At 34.2% G+C, this 19,835-nt stretch overlaps 1 protein-coding gene across 15 annotated transcripts in view; it reads left to right on the top strand.

Moving 5' to 3' along the window:
• DLGAP1 (DLG associated protein 1) overlaps positions 1-19,835 on the top strand; it is a 365,353-nt gene that overhangs the window by 120,835 nt on the left and 224,683 nt on the right. For 10 of the 15 annotated variants that reach the window (XM_015855355.3, XM_015855347.3, XM_015855349.3 and 7 more), the window contains one exon: positions 16,920-17,030. The exons of 2 other annotated variants lie outside the window; for them this stretch is intronic. The gene's annotated coding sequence lies outside the window, so the exon portion shown is untranslated. The remainder of the gene's footprint in view (positions 1-16,919; positions 17,031-19,835) is intronic. 3 more of the 15 variants (XM_015855353.3, XM_085539647.1, XM_085539648.1) reach the window with 1 other exon arrangement.

Below are 19,835 nucleotides of genomic sequence, written 5' to 3'. Positions count from 1 at the left end.
TTCTGTTGTCATTTCATCCTCCGTCATTGCTACATTATGAGCCTCTAAGAAGAAGTTATTGGCATTGTACATAAATTTTCTCTGGTGGGGACTAGAAGTTACATATTTTTCTCTGCACTAATATTGACATTTAAACAAGAAGGTGTATAAACTAGCTAAAAAATATGAAGAGATATATGAAGTGGATTCAAGGTTCTTTGTGCACGTGAGACAATGAAATGCTTATATGTGAGAGCAAGTGGCATGCACAGGCAGCTGCAGTACTCAAAACAGCTCTCTACTTTACCTGGAGAATTACTTTTCCACTTCATGGCTCTTTTCAGCTGTACCTTCCACCAGAAACTGAAAAACTTCTTCATCCACCTTGTGTCAGATAACAATATGGGAGAGGTGCTCTGTAAATCATAAACATTTTTAAAACCAAAATAGGAATACTTTTCAATTTGACAGAAACAGTGTAGGTGATGGTACTTAGAGTTTTGACATCTGGACTACTGATTGTAGTATTCCTGAAACTGAATGATAGCCAGCATAAAGCACTTAAAACTTCTAATTTTGTGCTGCAAATCGAAGAAAAGTAAAAAATTACTCAGGATTTTCCACAGCAATACTTCAGCACTCTTTTAGAATAAGCATAGCTATGAATGAAATAGTAGCTATGTGTTGATGTCATATTTTTAACAAACAATATGAATGATATCAGATTTGCAAACATTTAAGGACAGGCAAAGTTCTATAATAAGGTAATTGATATTAAGGTTCTTTTCCCTGCTTCCTTAGGAAAGAAGATAATGCATTTATTCCTAGAAAGGTAGTAGATATTGAGACATGTAACCTGGTAATTCCTTTCTAAGATATGAAGAAAGCGTGGAGGACATAAGATTATTTTTTTTAGGCATTCAAACAGAACAGCTTGCTAAGTTTGATCTCAGCTGAAATCAGGTGGAGCATAAAGACTTCTCTTATTTGATAGTTCTGAACAGGCTTGCACGTGCCTGCCAGACTTTTGAAACTCTGGTCTCTGGGCTTTGCACTAAGATGATAAAGGCTAGGTAAAAATATGTCTTTTCTATTCAATCATAATATGAGTGAAATTAACATTCTGAAATTCCATGCTATCTTCTCTGTGGCAAAGAGAGTTTCTTCTAATCCATTCTCTGTTTATGTTAAGCATATATTACATTGCACAAAGCTTAAAAAGACAAAGGAATGTTTTCTCTTAGAACTACCTAAGAAGGGCTGATCACTGTATAATGAAAGAAGATACATTTTGAAAATCAGACTCTGAAGTATTGATTTTGTGCAGAGGTAGATTTTTTCCTTTACTTTTTGATTGACATTTATTTGAATCAGAAACGTACACAAATCACTGTCTCTACAAAAACCTAACACACGAAGATGAGTCCTTGAAGAAGCAATACAAAATTAAACTGAAATATCTAACAAATATTCCTACCAGTCTGTCTCAGCCCTGACTGAATTCCATTGCTTATCCCTTCCTTCATCTTGCAGTTAAAGTACTGTTGAGGAAGCTCAGCTGTATTTGGTATTAAACATTTCCTGCTTCAGTAGTATTCTTTTCTCATATATATGTGCTTTGAATTGAAGTTTTGATTCATTCATTTACTGCTACCAAAACAGAGCCCTAATTCTCCTATGGTGCTGCTATTTAACACAGATTGCTGCAGTATGTGGGAAGTCCAACCAATAATCAAAATCCTATTGCTTGAGGGATTAAAGAAGTCCTGCTATTGAGAATTATTAAAGAAATGAAATAGTAAAATTATCTTTTAAGAAATGCAATTTATCCCTCCGTTCTCAAGCCCAGATATTAATACTGTCTCACGTGGCAAAAAATAAATGTATATCTTACCAAGACACACACACTACAGTTCTGTACATCTGCCTGTGTAGTTAAAGAAAGCTAGACCGAAACAAATTGTTTTGTTAAAGGGAAGATTTGAATTTCTGATCTCCTTATGTAGGGCTGTCTGGTATTCAGATGAAAAGAATCGTCAGATTAAACTGTGTAACTTACTTGCAAATTGTGATAGCATAACCTATTTAGGAGAGAGAAAATTCCTATTGCTCATTCTTGATTGCAGACATTTGTTCCCCTCACTGAAGGTGAGATACAAACTTCACTTGAGTCTGAAGAGCTTGCTAATCTGAGACTAAAAAAACTAAAACTACATCTTCCCATTTCTGTAGCCTCTGGCACAGCACTCCCACAATCTGCCTAGTCTTTAACTCACAAATATTCAGATTTTAAGTTCAAAAGTATTGTAAAATCATATATAATCATATAACTAATTTAAATTGATAAAAAGAGTTGAATTAGAGTGAAAAATGATACTTTGTACGATTGAAATACTTGTGGTTTTGAGAAATATCGATTGTGCAGGTTCTCTGTTGGGTATAGAGGAAGCAATGGCCCTGCAACTGACATTAAACTTGAGAGAATCACTATTCAAATAGACGATCAAACAAGGAAAATGTGTTGTTATTTTTGTGTTTCAGGAAAAGAAAAATGATATTTTGCATGATCTGCATTTTGGATTGTTTTTGCTTTTATTTCTGAGACTTATATTGTTATTTCATTTTGGAAATCTTTAATTTACTTCATTAGAAAACTCTTCTAACCTTGTTGACATGCTTGTAAACAGTGAATAAGCCTGGCAATGTTTCAGAACAAGAGTGGAAGAGTGCATAACATTAGTTTTTTATATACTTTCTTTTTTTGTATCAGAGAGGGATCTGCAGCTTGACAGAGTTACCTCTGTCAAATGAGTTGCAAATATGGCATGCTTGCTTGCCATTCTGGTAAGCAACTTGTGACATTAGTGACAGCCTTACAAAAACCATCTTCCTTATCACTGTAAATCATTCCCTTGGATGTTGATTACTGCCTTAATAGCTTCCACTTCAGCACTGCAGATGAAATTGCCAATTATAACACTTCAGTTCATCTCTCTGTATGGAATGAAACATTAATGAATTGGTTTGAAAATAGATGTGATACCAGTTCAATACTTTACACGCAAAATTCATCTGCTTGGATTTCTGTGTTTTAAATTGAATGGCCTCAAGATATCAAGGGGTATGTAGGTTTCTGAACACCACACACTGAAATTTGTCAGCTGTATATTTTTCCTTTCAAAAAGAAAGTATTGGTGAGTAATAAATAGAAAGAAAGATATTTTAAGTTTGGTAGTGAGTGAATGAGGTAGGAGTCAAAACAACTCACATAGACAGTGTATACTAAGGTAAATCAGCCCTTCTATTGAAGGGTGCATGGTAGCGAGTCTCTAACTTAGGCCCTCTTTGATTTCCCTGGATTTGACTTGTGTTGCATCTGTGGTACTAGGATGTTTTGCCTGCTGATCAGATCTGCCAAGTTTACTATGGAACATCTCTCTTAGGAATTCTTGATCTATTTCCTAGGGGTTCTATAGGAAGGAAGTATGATTATCATTGCAACCGTATTTGGTAAATCACAAGAGCTATTGTATAATCTCTGTTCATTTCTCCAGCCTTAACATATCAGACAATTCAAATTCAGGTAAGATATAGCACTACAGGAATTCTCTGTAAGGTGTAGAAAGACTCTTGTCTGAGTTCAGTGAACAGAATACATGTTTTACTGAGGACTTTAAACTTCAGCTTTGTGATTTGATTAAATCTTTCCTCTTATGTTTAGGAACTTAAACTGGAAATTCTGAGTTTCCAGAAAGCCAGAAAATATTCAGCCAAGCAACAATCCTATTATTAATGTAATTGTGTGGTGTGTGTGTGTGGGGGGGGGGGGGGGTTGGAAATCAGATTTTAAACAGTGTTGAAGTCATTTGGCAAAATTCTGTTTCTCCAAGAATTATACCATTCTAAAAGCTACTTCTTTTTAATTGTGAACAGCAACAATGTGAATTTTACACAGTGATTTCACGATAATCCTTGAAGCATTATAAAAAGATTCTATTAGAGAAGTCCTTGGTAGTGAGAAATTCTTATTGCAAATATACAATCAGGTTCTCAACTGTCATGTGAGAGGCTAATCAGAAATATGCTAGGAAACTACTTTTTAAAATGCTATAAAATTATACTTGCTTCTTGTCTAGAAAACCAGTACTGATTGACGTTAAATGGAAATCAACATTTTCTTTCCTTAAAGTTTTCTTCCTAAAATTATTTCAAAAGAACAAGTACCACATTGTTGTTGGTTTTTTTTTTTTCCCTTTAGAAACCTCATTCTTTTATAAATCTGTCAAAACATTATTAAATACTGAGCAAAGTAATTCAATATCATCAGGACAAAAGTACAATTCACCAAGTATTAATACAATTCATCATTTAATGTAGTGATTTGGATTTTCACAATAGAGTTTTGTTTCTTCAGGTTTTTACATTTGAATGATCCTTTGTTTTTGACTTTCCAATAGGAGAAACTTCAGTGGAGAAGTCTGTTAAATGAATAAATGAAGTTTTTTACCAGTCTGTAGACTTTCTTGCAAACTGCAGGCTAAGTTTTATGGATAACCAGCCTTATTACTAAAACCACATCTATAATGTGCAAAATCATGTCTATAATGCAAGAAGCACTGAGTGCCAAGATATTGAAGTAAAAGATATAATTCAGTGAAGAATTCCACATGGCAGTCAGTTGCTAGATACCAAGATGGCAATGCTTTAGCTTTAGTGTTAGTCCAAAACACACAAAACCATTTACTGAAAGCAATATATATGCACATTTGATGTATAGCAAGTGACTGCTACAACAGGAGGTTAATCATGTTCTGGAGAACTGTAATGTTCTGGTTCCTTATATTCACTAACCTGGAATGAAAGCATTTCTTATCACAGAATTGTAGGGGTTGAAGGGGACTTCCAGAGATCGAGTCCATGCCCCCAGCAAACAGGCTCCCTACTACAGATTGCACAGGTAGGCATATAGTGTCTTTCACTGTGGTCTACCTGTTCGAATCCAGTGTTACAACGCCAACAGTTTAGACCTCAAATGAGCAAAATGAACATATTCAGATATTCTGACAATACTTTATGTAGACAGGAATATATTGCATATTTTCCTAGTATGTTTATTAATCACTTCCTCAAGAGCTTATGTTAAAAAAAAATCTCTCAATTATCCATCTTAGAATATGTCACTGAATAAATACTATTACATTTCAAATATCATGATTTTAGAGAAACTGATATTAAAAGAAAAGAATCAGATAAAGTCACTACCAAGAAAATTTCAAATTAGTGCACACTTTTTTTCTAAAGTGTTGAGAAGTATATTTGCGTATGTTAGGAAAATGAAAATAGAAAACTCCATATTAACTATTTAAAAACTTCAAAAAGATCAAGAGTAATGTGATTAAATAAATCAGTGATATTCTTGATCATTATTGGAGGTCAGTTTTCCTTCCTAACCCTTTTGTCTATCAATAATGGAAAATTTACTGAATGATCTGCCAAAACAGACATGTATAACTTAGTATGCTATCAGTTACATTGTAAAGTCTTCATTTTGATCATAAAGTGATGAGTTCCTGCCCCACATGGTCAAATTTTAGTACATGTAAGCAGATATGTTCAGTTAACAAAAAAGATCTATTGACTGTGGACTTCTTCAGATAGTAACAAAAATATTTAATCTTTATATTTAACATTTAATCTTTAACAAAAATCTTTTTCATTGACATACAGGTGCAATTGCAATCTATTTACAGAACTTGGAATATCTGCAGGAAGGTTTTGGCTAGAATAAAATGAATTTATAAAACGGGAGGAAACTGAAGCTGCGCATTTTGCTGTGTGGTGCTAACTTTTGCCAGGATTGTGAAATACATCTAGCAGCCCGTAATGTTCAGATGCATTTCCTTAGAAGCTGGAATAAGCTACCATTCAAAGCATATTTTCCTTATGTTCAAAATTTGATCATATAAGGTCTGATAAGCCTCATGCTCTTTTTTTCATCCATGGAACTTAGATACACCATAAAAATAAATTCAGTGAAGAATGTCTCCTGGAGCCTTAACTTCGGTGTTATTTGACTGTCATCCTTAATTGTGGATTATGTAACTTGGTAGTAAAGTAGTACAAGTACTAAAATACGCAAGTAATGGTGAGTTGAGAGTTTGAATTTTCACTGCCAGCATCCACAGTATCCATGCCTGTTCTGAAAGTAATGGAGCATGAGAAAATGAGGTCAGTATACTGCAGCTGTTGATGCTGACGACTTGGAACTTCCACTGGTAGAGTTTAGTGACTCAACTAGATTTTCTATGATCTGTGATGACCGTTATGCTAAAACTTTGATTTACATCTCATATACATCAGTATGTTCATGGTTTGAAGAGCAGTAAAACTTACATTCCCGGGTTCTTGTCCTTTAACATTAACATTAAATACATTAACATAAACATTAAATACAGAGTACCTAGCAAGGTTCATCTATGTTTGTCTTAGTGCTCTGTCTTAACAAGAATTGTAGAAATAATGAATATTGAAAACTAGTGAGAGGAAGACTTAGAACATGATCACTGAAACAAAATATTAAAAAAGGCTACTATTATGTCAAACCAAATTAATTTTACAAACAAACACCTTTGTACTTCCTTTTAGACAACTTTTTAAAAGCTATAGCAAAATATCTGGGGCCTTTGTCTTTTAAAGTGTGCATCCATGAGATTTTTTATTATTCTCTGTATTTAAAGCAACGTAGCACAGTACCTTACATGTGGTGCTACTAAATCACCTTTGCTTAACATATACTGGCAGACTGAAGAAAATAAACCAACCAAAAAGTAAGGTACATAAATCCATACGTTCATAAAGGTTTCATTGGTATTCTATGAAAACCTTTTGGCATTGTAGAAATTATACTGTTTATGAGTTTGAATATTTTTATTTATAATAATGAATATGTTAATCTTGCTTTTAATCTTTTGTTCCATAAGTTTGCTATACATTTGAATAGCTGCACATTTAAATTCTCATTATCATTTGTTATAACATTACCAATGAAAGTCGTAACAGAATTATTTTGAAAAGGTTTTATTTGTCACTGTCAAATGTTTGACTTTGGGAATAAGTGATATTTCTTTTTCTCTGCATTTTTTTGTAGGACTTGAGTGTTGTTCACATAGTAGACATATCCCTATGTTCTGAGCTGTATATGTTTCATTTCATTCATTCATTTAACCATTACTATCCTCCTCCTGCTTTTTTGCCATCAAAAGGTACTTTGTTCCATTTGCTTCATCCATTTATTCATGACTTTGACTTAGTGAACGTGATATTGTCCCTCTTTCATCACTCAGTTCTTAAGTCATTCTGACAGTGGAAACTGCTGTTCCAGTCAGAGCAGGTTTATTAGGTCCTCAGAAAGCAGAAGCATCTTTATACCTCAAGCCTTACTGCACTAAGTTCTGCAGCATCAAAGGATACAGTTCATGAGCTGTTGTAAGACAGCATCCAGCAGAGCTTGTAACGCAAAGAGCAGTATTCTGTCACAGTGGATGTTGAAATTATTGCTTCTCATTTGCAATTTGATGAAACTGTCATTTTTCCTTGCTTTTCTGCTTCTTTTCCACCATATGTTCTACTTAATATAACCAGTTGGGCTGCACTCTTGGTATCATTCATCCACCTCATCTCTTGTTTCTGTCACTCACAGTGAAGTCTGCTTTCTGTAGCACCAGCCTACTGTTTGCTACCTGTGACTGCTTTCTAATTCTTTTATTTTTATTTTTTTTCCCCCAATGGAAGAAGTTCACTATCAATAAGGACATGTTTCTTCAGCATTATGCATTTCATATTAAAAGTTCTATTACATGTACACATTTCAAAGTTCTGGATGAATATTAAATAAATAATGTGATTAATTAGCCCTTTCAATTCTTTGTTTACACTGAGCAAAATTAGTTCCTTACTAACAAATTTTTTTGTTGCTTTGTTTAAAAAAAAAAAAAAGTAACTAATTTATAGGTAATAAACATGGATGTATCAGGAAATGTATATATGAACTTATCATGTTTTATACTAGAGTCTTAAAATATTTTGTAGGCTTAATGCTTTGTAGGCAGTTTTATTGTGAAGACAGTCAGAACTTCTCTGGGTCTTTTATTTTCAATCAGCAAATTGAGAACAAATGTACTTGGCTTACCCAAATCTAAAAGAAGAAAAAGTAGTAAATTATCCTTCAACAAGAGGAATGTGCATTTGTGCAGGAAAGAACATGTGATCCCTAATGTGTTTTGATAAATAAGATGGTTTGGTTTGGTGAGAATTCTTGCAGCAGTAAAGTTTCTTCATTTTACCACACAGTGTAGCAGGATGGAAAGATAACGAGCTTTGTATTGATGGATATATATATTTTTTTTCCAAGTACTATCTGTGTAATACCTGGAGTCTAGTTGTACAAGTAAGAGGGTTTGAGATCACCTACAGCTAATGAGTGATGATTGAGCAAAACCTCATTGCACATTGTATGGGAAAACCATTACCTAGCCAGATATTATAACCATGGCAATTTGCAAGTCTTCACCATATGCCCAAAATGAAGATTAACTTTGGCCCCAAAGCAGGCATGGACCAATTGAAATTAAAAATAGAACATTTTTTCATCAGGAAATGGTAAAGAGAAATAAATACTTTTTGAAATATTTTGATAGTTTGTATGTTACAATGACTGATTTGTGTCAGTAGAAATGAAATACTATTACTAGAGTATGAAAACATTTTCATTGACAGATCTCTAAATGTGCTGCACAGATACAGTCCTTTGCTACACATTTCAGCCAAACGTGAAACAAAGAATTTCTCTCTCTGAAAAACTGGATGCAGTTTTTCTGGACACGGTGCATATAAGCAGGTTTTGATGCAGCATGTTTGCTATCTAGGCTGAGAAAAATTTTCTGACATTTCAAAGTGAAGGAAGTTTTGGTGATTATGTGATTTTTCCATCATAACAGAGGGGAAAATGTAATCCATCACAAGAAATAATATAGACACTACCTTGCGTTGTCTCTGGTTAGATCTTAAGAATTGCTCAAGCGCAATGATATTGGTGTAAAAATAGATGTTAACTCTTTGTTCTAGTAAAAAGCTTCATTAATCAAACTGGATTATATGGCGTATAGATACATTATATAAAATAAGTGTTTATACGGTGTCCTTTTTTACTTGCAATGAATCTTATTAAAACTGAATTCAGTATGTTCAAAATACAGTTAAATGATAAAAACTAGACATAAGAGAAAGCTAAAAATAATTCTCCTAAAAGACACCTATCAAACAGTGGCTTTGAGTTGATCCCTATTTGCTAGAGAAAATTTGTTAAAGTGAGTAGGACTTAATACAGTGCAAACAAGAGCTGGACTCATTTCAAATTCAGCTCCTGGATAATGTATTATGAAGCTGTGTATATTTCACTCTATACTGTGAAAATCAGTACACCTTGGTTTTGTTTCCTGTTTTTTTTGTTGTTGTTGTTGTTTTGTTGTTGTTGTTTTGTTTTGTTTTGTTTTTTACTGCCTGTCTTATATGACTTTGAGGAAGAGAGGGATGAAAACTGTAAGTGATTTAAAAATACAGCAATTCTTCCAGTGTCTCTGACATATTTGCCTCTATGCATGTTCCCAGAAGAGCAGACTGACACAACTGTGAGGAATATGGACTCAAGTATGATTTGGGATGGAACATTATATGGTTGTGGAAGCATCGTTTGAGGAATACCAGCTTTTAAAAAAATGGAAGAATTGGATTAGCATTTCTGTTCTCTCCAGATATTTTAGGCAGAAATTGTGTAAGATGTCCAACAGTACATGGAAAAAAAAAAAAAATGGCTTTTTATAACATTTCACTTGACATTGAAGGTACACGTGAGAAAATATTTGTATAGCTACGTACACATAAAATGATAAGGTGAGATGGAATAGCCAGTCTTCAAATAGTGTTTTTTTACATTATTCTATACAAAATGATTATTCCCTAAATTGTTTATTGCTTCCTTTCTTGGGAGAAAGGAACAAGCTGATTGAGCTTGACTGTTAATGTATCATAAAAATTTCATGAAACTATTTTCTGTATTTTCTTCTGTTACTCATGCCATTAATACAGTTGCAAGTGGGATCATACTGAATGCATCTTGGAAGCCTAGTCAATAGATGTCTTGCATTTCATTAGCATTTTTGCATGGCAGTCTCAATGCTGGAATGTTTAGCTGCTCTTCCTGTGTAGGTAGCGTGTGGTGAGAGTTTCACTTTGCTGGAAGTCTTGGTGTCTACCAGTTGTGAGCAAGGCAAGACAGAGACATTACAATACAATTAATACAGCAGCTGTCTGGAGTTGCATCATTTGTGTTGCATATGGCCTTTTTTTCCCTATTGTGCTTGTTGTGCTCAGATATTTGCTCTTACTCCTTTAGAACAGTTAGTTTTCAGCTTTGTAGCTATTCCTGTGTAAAATATAAAGATATTAGTGTGGGTGGTTCTGATACATAAGAATGAATATATATATATATGGGTTTTTGGTATTTTTGGGGCTTTTTTGTTTGTTTGTTTGTTTGTTTGCTTAATTGCCTCCGATATTTCCTCTCACTTTTGAGACATTTGAGCTATTTCAAGCACATAATGTGAAAAATCTCAGAGAAGGGCATTCTTGGCCGAGCAGCTGTGGAAGCCTTTTCTCATTGTAAAACAGTTTTGAAAATATTAAAACTTTATATAACTGATTGTTTCACTTACACTGAAGAAGAAATTAAAACCATTTACCTACAACCAGAAGAGACTGCAGCATTTCCCACTGATGCTGATGCAGGAACATTTCATAGAGAATATTTTATTCCTCATGTGGATAGATGTTGAGGGGAAAGCCTGTGCTTGGGATTTTTCCTTTATGTCATGAGCAGACTTTTAACTCAGTTTCAAAGGCAATTAATATTTATGAGGTTAGGCTGAGAATAATACAACTTCTGTGAAACAGCGAAATGTCTGCCATCCACATGCTGCTATATAGTAGTACAAACTCATATTTGAATTTGAATCAATTAAATTGTATTTAATCCTTTCTCTGTGAGCTTGTAAACAGATACCAGTGCATGTCAGCACTAGCATACATTGTTGGCAAGTGAAATGTGCTGTCAGCATAATTTTAGACATTTCATTTCTTGCATAGCACCTATCTGAAGTTATCAGTGATTCGAGTTTTTTAACTTTTTATTATTGTTTTCCTAGCCACTGAAATCAGAAAGTTTTCTCAGGATATGAATCATTTCTGCTTTGGATGCAGAAACCAGTGGATACTAACAGTAATTATCTACTGACTTCCTAAAGGTGCATAATTAAAACTCACACCTTTCAGAGCCCTTTAATTTGACTTTAATTTCTTATTGTTAAGTCTTTCAGACCAACATCTTTTCAGTTTAGAGAGAGGTATATTTGGAAGACCATGTGTGTATAATTGGTGGCAAAAATAATCAGGTTAAATGTAGCAGGATGACTGAAGATATGAGCAACTTATTATTGGTATCTCAGTGCTACAGTTGTCTTGGGAAAAATAAGCAGTTTGCTCTGACTATGGGCAAAATCTTAATGTATTATTATTACTGCACATCACTAGCTAAGCTGTAGACACTGAAGTATTGCATTAATATTTGCTGTGCTTGGATTAGCTGAATTGGCAGTATATTGAAGTAGGGAGTTCGGCTTTCATATTATTTACTTCATTATATTTGTAATTTACTGGGGCTCAGTACTCAGCATGATTTTTAATTGTCTGAGGGAGACTGTTAATTTTGCAAATGAGGTGGAGTAATATTGGCTTTATGGAAGAAGGTTGATTTCTTTGTTCATTGCTAAGCTTTATGGTATTCCCATTACTAGCTCACAAGTACGATTCTAATTAAAATTTTAGATGTTCACTTGCCTGTAGCTGCTATGCAGTCTGTGTTTCTTTATATTTTTCCATAGTTTGGGTAGGAAATATATAAGGTTCCTGTAACTGTTGGCCCTGTAATGCTAGTGCCATGTAAATTGCATTGTGAAAGAGGCCTCCACTGAACGTATGAAGTTATCTTACACTTGCTGTCCTGGGTGTCTTCACCGAAAGGATGCATGACATGTAAAAGTTCTCTAAGTAGATGTTGGTAGTGGAACAAATTTAGGCTGGTGTCCTGATCTTTCTCATATAAAAACAGTTATTCAAACACTGTCACTAGGAATTACTCAATAAAAATAATATATCTGGAAAAAAATAAAAATAAATACAGCAAGGGAAAAAAAAAAAAAATCTGCTAAAAATCTGATTCATTTCCTTTACAGTATATCCTTGTTAGTTAAAAATGATGTGTAGCAGCAGGACCCTAGAAATATAAAAAGGCATCATGTGGGAAAGAAACCAAACAGCTTTCTGTATAATAAAAAGTTGAAGGCCTGCCCTTCATTTTCACACTGAGTATTAGTTTAGTGATAATGGTAGCACTGCAAACTGACATTCTTCACAGGAGTGGTAATGAAGTGATTAGATGCTATTTCTTAGAATTATGGAAACAGCATGATTTGTGTAAGAAGGGTTCACAGCAGGTCCCAAGTTGAATCCCTTGCTCAAGCAGGGCCAATGTCAAAATTAGATTGAGCTGCAGAGTATCTTGTTCAACTGAGTGTTCAGTAGCACTGGGGATAGAGATACTCTAGCCTTCCTGACCACCCTTGCTATTTTTGTCTTTATTCATGTTCTTTGTACTTTTTCCAAGCCGTGTCTTGGAAGTTAAATTTGTCATCTTAAAACTGGTTTTAGTCTTTCTGTAAATGTTCTCTTGTACTGTCACTAGGCCATTTGACTCATTATGTGCTGACACTGAACCAGAAACTCACTGTTTAGAATACATCTAATTCCTGCTATTGTGGTGACTGCATGCTTTGAAGCAGCTTCAGGTCAATCTCTTGAGTAAGAAGTTAGTCTGTAACATTTTCTTCTTTTAAAAAATCAGAAGTGATCAGGTAACCCACATTTTTAACTCCTCTACTTCAGTTAAACATCAGAAGAAGCCAGCATGGTTTTATGAAAGACAGATTCAGACTGACTAACCTGATCTTCTATGACAAGATAATGCATTTAGTAGATGAGAGAAAGGCTGTAGATGCTATCTACCTGGATTTTAGCAAAGATTTGGACATTGTTTACAGCAGTATTTTCCTGGATAAATGTTTGTGGCTTGGACAGATATATGGTCTTCTGGCTGAAGAACTTAGCTGGTTGTGCAGGTTGAAATCTTAGTGGACTTTTCCAACCTAAATGATTCTACGATTCTTTGATCATTCTATCTAAAAAGCACTGTGTGAATACTCTTCACCTTCTATTTCAGTAGCTTCTTTTTCATGTATGCCAGATGGAGAAGCCAATTTGCACAACCTGTTTGTTGCACCATAAAAAGATCATGAAAATGACTGTAATATCAAGGTCAGAGGTCTATTTGTTCCATGTCCTATTTCTTACAATGTTTCAGAAACCAAATTAAGGTATATAAGGACGTGGTAAATGTATGTTCTAAGCATCTATCCCTCTCAAACTACAGCTCTTTGTGAGGTGGATGCTGTTAACATTTACATTTAGATAAATTTCCACATCTGTCCAGGCTGATCTTGAATTCATTATTTGATGTCCATGACATAAATATTCTGCAGGAAGAACTACCTCACTTTGTTCAATTGTTTTGTTTTCTTCATTTTGCAAATATGATCTTGTCAGTTTCACCTGGTCCACTGAGCAGAAGGCGGCAGTGAAAAACATAGTCCTCTCCATTGATAGTTATAATAGTCTTCCACAATTCAGTTCTCTCTTTGATCAAAGAAATAATCTGAGACTTCTTTGTCCCTTGTGCAGGGGTAATTCTGTGCATTGCACAATTATCTTACTCTCTTTGAGCCTTTTCTAGTTGTATGTCTCTGACTGAAATACGAATGCATGGGGAAGGTGGGCAAGGAAGACTAACATGCTTGGATATTCACAAATAAGAATAATGAATAGCAAGTCAGATGACAAATTAAGCAAATTTTAAAACAATGAAGGAAGTATTGATTTAGCTTGGGCAGTGGACTTGGGTAGTATTGCATTTAATACAGAAATACGCTACTCTGTGACCACCTCTGAAAACTGTGTCATATTTAGAATGCACCTGTATCTGCAGAAACTTCTTGCACTTTGCTTCTTTTGCAGTTTAGGCAATAATTTATCGTGCTGCTAACATCTGTGTAATGCAGGTGATTCCGTTTCCTGGCCTTATTCTCTCTATTAACACTAATCATACCTGACAAGTAAAAAATTCACCTACCCAGGAGAGTGTTTTCAGACAAGAGAAATGCATCTGAGCAAGGTTCTCACACACACATCTTCAAACATTGGAGTTTCCACGTGTTCACAGTAGTCTGTACAACTAAGGAGGCTCCACATAAACACGTGCTTGCTTTATCTTAGAAAGCTCACCGAGAGGACTTTTTTAATAGAAAAATCAATCTGATTTACTTGTTACAATTAAATCAATTTTATACTCTCAGGGAAAATCTAAAATTATTATCATGTAGTCAATAGCATAGTTAAATTAAAGCCCTCTCTCAAAAGATATTCCTTTTTTTGTCTGGAAATCAGTGCATTTTTGCAATGATTTTAAAGTAATTTCTGGTTCTTCTCCTCCCTTCGATCCCATTGCCCTTCTAACTGCTTTTACCATCACATTTTCCTGTTTAAAACATATTCTTCTCCCCCTTATGACATGCAAACCTGCGCAGCCAAGAAAGAAAAATGCCTTTAAGACACTGTACAGACAGAGCTGGAAAGTTAGATTTAGGCTTATAAAAATACACAGAAAATGGTTATATGCCTCAAGGGAGATACCTTCCCTCAAAGCTAACTATACACAAAGTGTGATCATTGGAGAATTAGTGGAAAGTGTTTCTATTCTGGCAAAAAGTATGGAGACCAAACCAGTGTCAGAAGTTATTTTCCATTGGAAATTAATCTTATGGTGAATAAAAAGGAAGTTGCAAACTTTAGACTTCAGGCCTGATCATCGTTTTTTGCTTTTGAGGTAAAGACATTCCCAGAAATAAACATATCTTTTGAATAGAGCATACATGTCCAACTCATGGCCCATGAGTCACATGCAGCCCTGGACAGCTAGTAATGCGGAGTCACATGATTACAAACATTTAACATTATTTTTCAATATTTAGAGATACTTTTCATGAGCTAATTAGGTGTAGCTGAAGCACAGACTGTATAGGCAAGAAGGGAACACTGTGGAGGAGAGGGTGCAGTGCAGCACTAATTCTACCTCTCACCACACGCAGTCAGTTGAATCAAAATCCTCACGTGCAAGAAAAATGCAATGATTAACAATAATATTTCAACCCACCTACACATATGTGTCTGTAAAGAGATGTGTTTTTTGTTATTAAGCAGATGTGTAAGTTTTATTTAATTATTAAACTTGTGCTTGTGAAGTTTTTCTAAAATGTGTTAAGTTAATGAGTTAACACATTCATTAGTTTAAAAAAAAAAACAGGTTTTCACGTTTTAATAAAAAAATATATTTTTTAAAGAAATAAGTTTTCCTATTTATGTACTTTAATTATTCCTTACATGCATCCCAAGACCATTCCTCTTCACTCAGTGTTGCCCAGACAAGTCAAAAGGTTGGACATTCATGGTACAGAAGTTACTTATCTTGTTCTCTTAGTGATTTTTTGGAAGAACTTCAGTACAAATTTTGTTGCTTTTCTAAGATGCTCGTCTCATTTCCAAAGGAGTTGATTTGAGAAAATCTTATGGACCGTGGGAAGTGAGTCATCACTCACTCTGATTGGGTTGATCTTTTCTGGCTCTATAAATGTGAGTTTATAATACTCACAGGTTATTTTTACTTGCATTTCTGTCAGCCATTCCCAGAGGTCAGGCCCAATCCGTGTAACAGCGTTTCTTTGAATGAGCAACTAGTGTGTAAAATAGCATAGGAGTTTTCAACATGTTGAATAAATTGTACCAATCAAACTTCAGTGTAGAAGTTTGTGTACATTACGTGCTTAGCAATATGTTTATTCTCCCCTTAAATTTATTTTCCAGTAAAAGTTTCACTGGTGCATTTGTAATAAAAAGGTTTCATTCTTATTCTGACTTCTACTTAAAAGTAAAATAAATTAAATAAAATAAACTGATAAGATCGGCTAGACCTTTAAGTGATGAGAAAACTTGAAATAATGACATAGCTCATTGAACTCAAACACATAGCACATTTATTTCTGCTAGTTTCAATGAGTAGTACTTCAGTATTTAGAAGGGAAAAATATTTATATCTCATTCTTTACCAGAGAAAGAGAATGGCTTGCAAATAAATATTTTCAATGTATGTAATTTTCAATAATATATATATTTAAATGTCCAGCAATTTTGTTGTTGCACCCATAGGATGCTGGTGAAGCAGCACCGTGTATACAGCTGCAGTCTTTGGGGTGTTTGGTCAACGTTCTCTTTCCAAAAGAGGCAGTAGGATTCTGCTGCACTCTTAGAAGGGTTGTAGTATACTAGGGGAGAGATGTTCTTACAGAGAATCAGATTTTGGAGAGCAAACACATGTATCTAGTCTTTTTTCTGTCAGAGTCTGCAAAGTATGTATATGTTGTGCAAGGAGAAAAAAGGATGAGATGGCGCCACAAATGTAGCATTATGCATTATAAATACTCTTTTTTACTCATTCTTTTGCTTGCAAGGAGGATTGGTACCAAGTTAAATTTTGCCACAGTGCATTGATATAAAAGCTTCTCAACACTGCTGTGATTTTTATTGAATACAGAGCTTCTTTCAGTGTTAATAATTTCATGTCTCAGGCTAGTAGTTTTAACTGCTACGCTTTGATTATGTTTCAGAACAGTCGATCATCAAATATTGAAACTGACATCTGAATTAAAGAGTGTGCAAAAATTCTCTTCCTTCTTTAAGTATTGAAACAAACTAAAATGGAAATCTGACTAAAGGAGGTAAGTCTTTTCTTCTTACTCTCTGATCGTTCTCCTTGATCTGTCTGCATCATTTTATTCACTTTTCTACAGATTTGCTTGTAAAAGACAAGAAGCCATGTGATTGCAAATTGTGAACTGCATTAATGGAGATGACGGCAGCTTGATAACTTGATATTTCAGCTTAGAAAAACACATATATGATAACCCACCTTTGTGCACCTGGAGATCTGCAGAGAGTAAATATCAGGTGTATTGGAATGTTGTGATGCCTTTGTAAACTGTGTTTTCATGAGTCTGACATTAACAGAAAAATATAGCACACAAACTAAAAGGTTTAGTAGAGCCCCATATGGATAGATGTATGAGTTGTAGATCAAGTTTGAAGAGTATGAGTGAAGGGATTGTTTTGGTCTGGGAGAATATGAAAAAAATCAGACCCAAAAAAAAGTAGAGCATCATAGAGAATTACAGGAGCTTTTAAGCTACTTAGAAATGGCCTAGGGAAGCTCTAGTAAAGAAGCATTTTTTTCTTTTTTCTTTTTCTTTTTTTTTTTTTTTTTTTATGTATTCAACAGCTTTTTATTTTATTTTACTTTGTTTTGTAACACTACAACCTGCTGCAAGTTAGACATTACTGACCTGGTAGGCATGCTGAAGCTATTTAACTATATTTGTCCTTCAGCAGCTACCGATTGTGGTTTAACTGTGGAGGTAGCTGAGCACTACGTAGTCATTTGGTCACTCCCTTCTCATCCCAGTGGGTTGGGGGAGAGAATAAATTAAAAAAGAAGTAAAACTTGTGGGTCAAGATAAAACTGTTTACTAAGTATAATAATTATGAAAAATACATATGTGTGTATATATGTAACATGTATATATCAAGTGATGCATAAGCAGTTGTTCACCATCCCATTTCCAATGATGAGATAGCCCCTGAGCAGCAGAAGATAGATAGAAAGATGAAATTCCACCGCCTTCAAAACTCCTTATGATGTGATGTGATATGGTACAGAATATTTCTTTGGCCAGTTTAAGTCAGCTGTACTAACTGTGTTCCCTTCTGATTCCTTGGGCTCTTCACTAAGAATTGCCTTCACACTGTACTACACTGCTTGTGGACAACTATAAACATCAGTGTGTTATTAACATTGTTTTTCTCCTAGAACCAAAACACATAATCATACCAGACATTCTAAAGAAAATAATTTATTCCCAGTTGACACTGACACCAATTTACTTTACTAATATCATTATGCATAATTAATTATATAATTGATCATGAATTTATCAGGATTAGCTATATTATGATATAATATTCCTATTTTTTAATTTCCTGAGTGGACAGTAAATTTAAGTCATTAACCATAGTGTTTTACAGCTCTGGAATATCTCTTGCTTCACTCAAGAGTGATATTTACTCACTGTTTTCTATTCACTTAACAAATTTCAAATGAAACTTCACTTAGCACTGAAAAATTATCCAGCAATAACAATTACATTTTATTTTAGTAAGCTTGCAGTAAGAGGAAAAAACCACTGATGCTGCTGCAGCATTTCTAAAACCACAAAACTCTATCCATTTTGACTTATTGTGCATAATAAACATATATGTGTGCAGATGATTCTATGGTATATGTGTAGCCTGTTTGTATGTACTTCTGTATTACAGGTATGTATATATAAAATGTAAATATTGTAAAAGAAATGGAGCATATTCTTTGGATAATAGGACTTGGAATTATCATGCATTTTTCTGACTATCTAGAATAATTAGGTCAGTTGAGCTACATTTGCTTCATTTTGGCTTTCTCTGAAAAATCTAGAACTTTGTTTAAAAAAAAACTTTGTTTAAAAAATACATTTCATAGTGTCTGCAATTATATTACTTTTCTTCAAGTTAAAGCTGGATTTTTAGCTTAGGAACTTCTTTTTCACAATAATCCATTTACATATTACTTACATGAATTTATATAAATTGCTGGACATTAATGAACACACATAAACTCAGAAAGTCACCTTAGTTCCTTGTGATTTTAACAAAATAAACTCCTGCATCCAGTTGAATTTCTTCTAAGTACTGGGATATAGTAGGTGACAGTGGTGTGTTTGAGTGGTCCTGTGTGGAGCCAGGAATTGGACTTGGTGATTCTTATGGGTCCCTTTCAACTTTCGATATTCTGTGATTCACATTGTTCATTGTTTCTTAGGATTGTGCTTTGTACCTAGATTTGAATATACATATATTCTAAGGGGTGAAACAGTTTAAAATGATGCTGTAAAAACAGTATTAAAGCTGTATAGTTACCTTTATGAAAATTAGAAAATGCCAGAATACAGATTGGCAGTTCATACACACCATGACAGGTGCTTTCTAACAACCTTTTTCTTACCTCTGTTTTACTTGAAGTTCACCTTAGTACTGGAATGCTTCTTAGGAATGCATATCAGTTCACTGCACTTTGTGAATTGAGCCTTTTTGCTTGGGGCAGTAAGGATGCATAACAAATTACTTAACAGAGGAATAGGCAATAAAACTGTAAGTCACTGAAGAATATATTTTGACTAATGACATATTAATTAGAAAGAACAGAGGGTGGTCCATTTATTTTCATAAGGAACATATCATTGATAAATGTTACTCTATGTCTGTGAAATTTGCTTAAAAGAAATTAAATATGCTATTAAATGGCAACGTGTTTGTCAGCAGCAAGAAGATGGATAGGCTTTGAAAAAATTAGATGACAAGAATCTATGTGAAATATGTTAAGAACACAGATAAAACTGTAATGAGACGGAACAAAATGAATATAATTGATCCTCTAC

Source organism: Coturnix japonica, chromosome 2 (assembly GCF_054131305.1).
Source record: "Coturnix japonica strain WE chromosome 2, WE-NBRP24, whole genome shotgun sequence".
Taxonomy (NCBI): Eukaryota; Metazoa; Chordata; class Aves; order Galliformes; family Phasianidae; genus Coturnix; species Coturnix japonica.
Note: the sequence above shows the minus strand (reverse complement) of the source record. Positions and strands in the feature narration are given on the sequence as shown.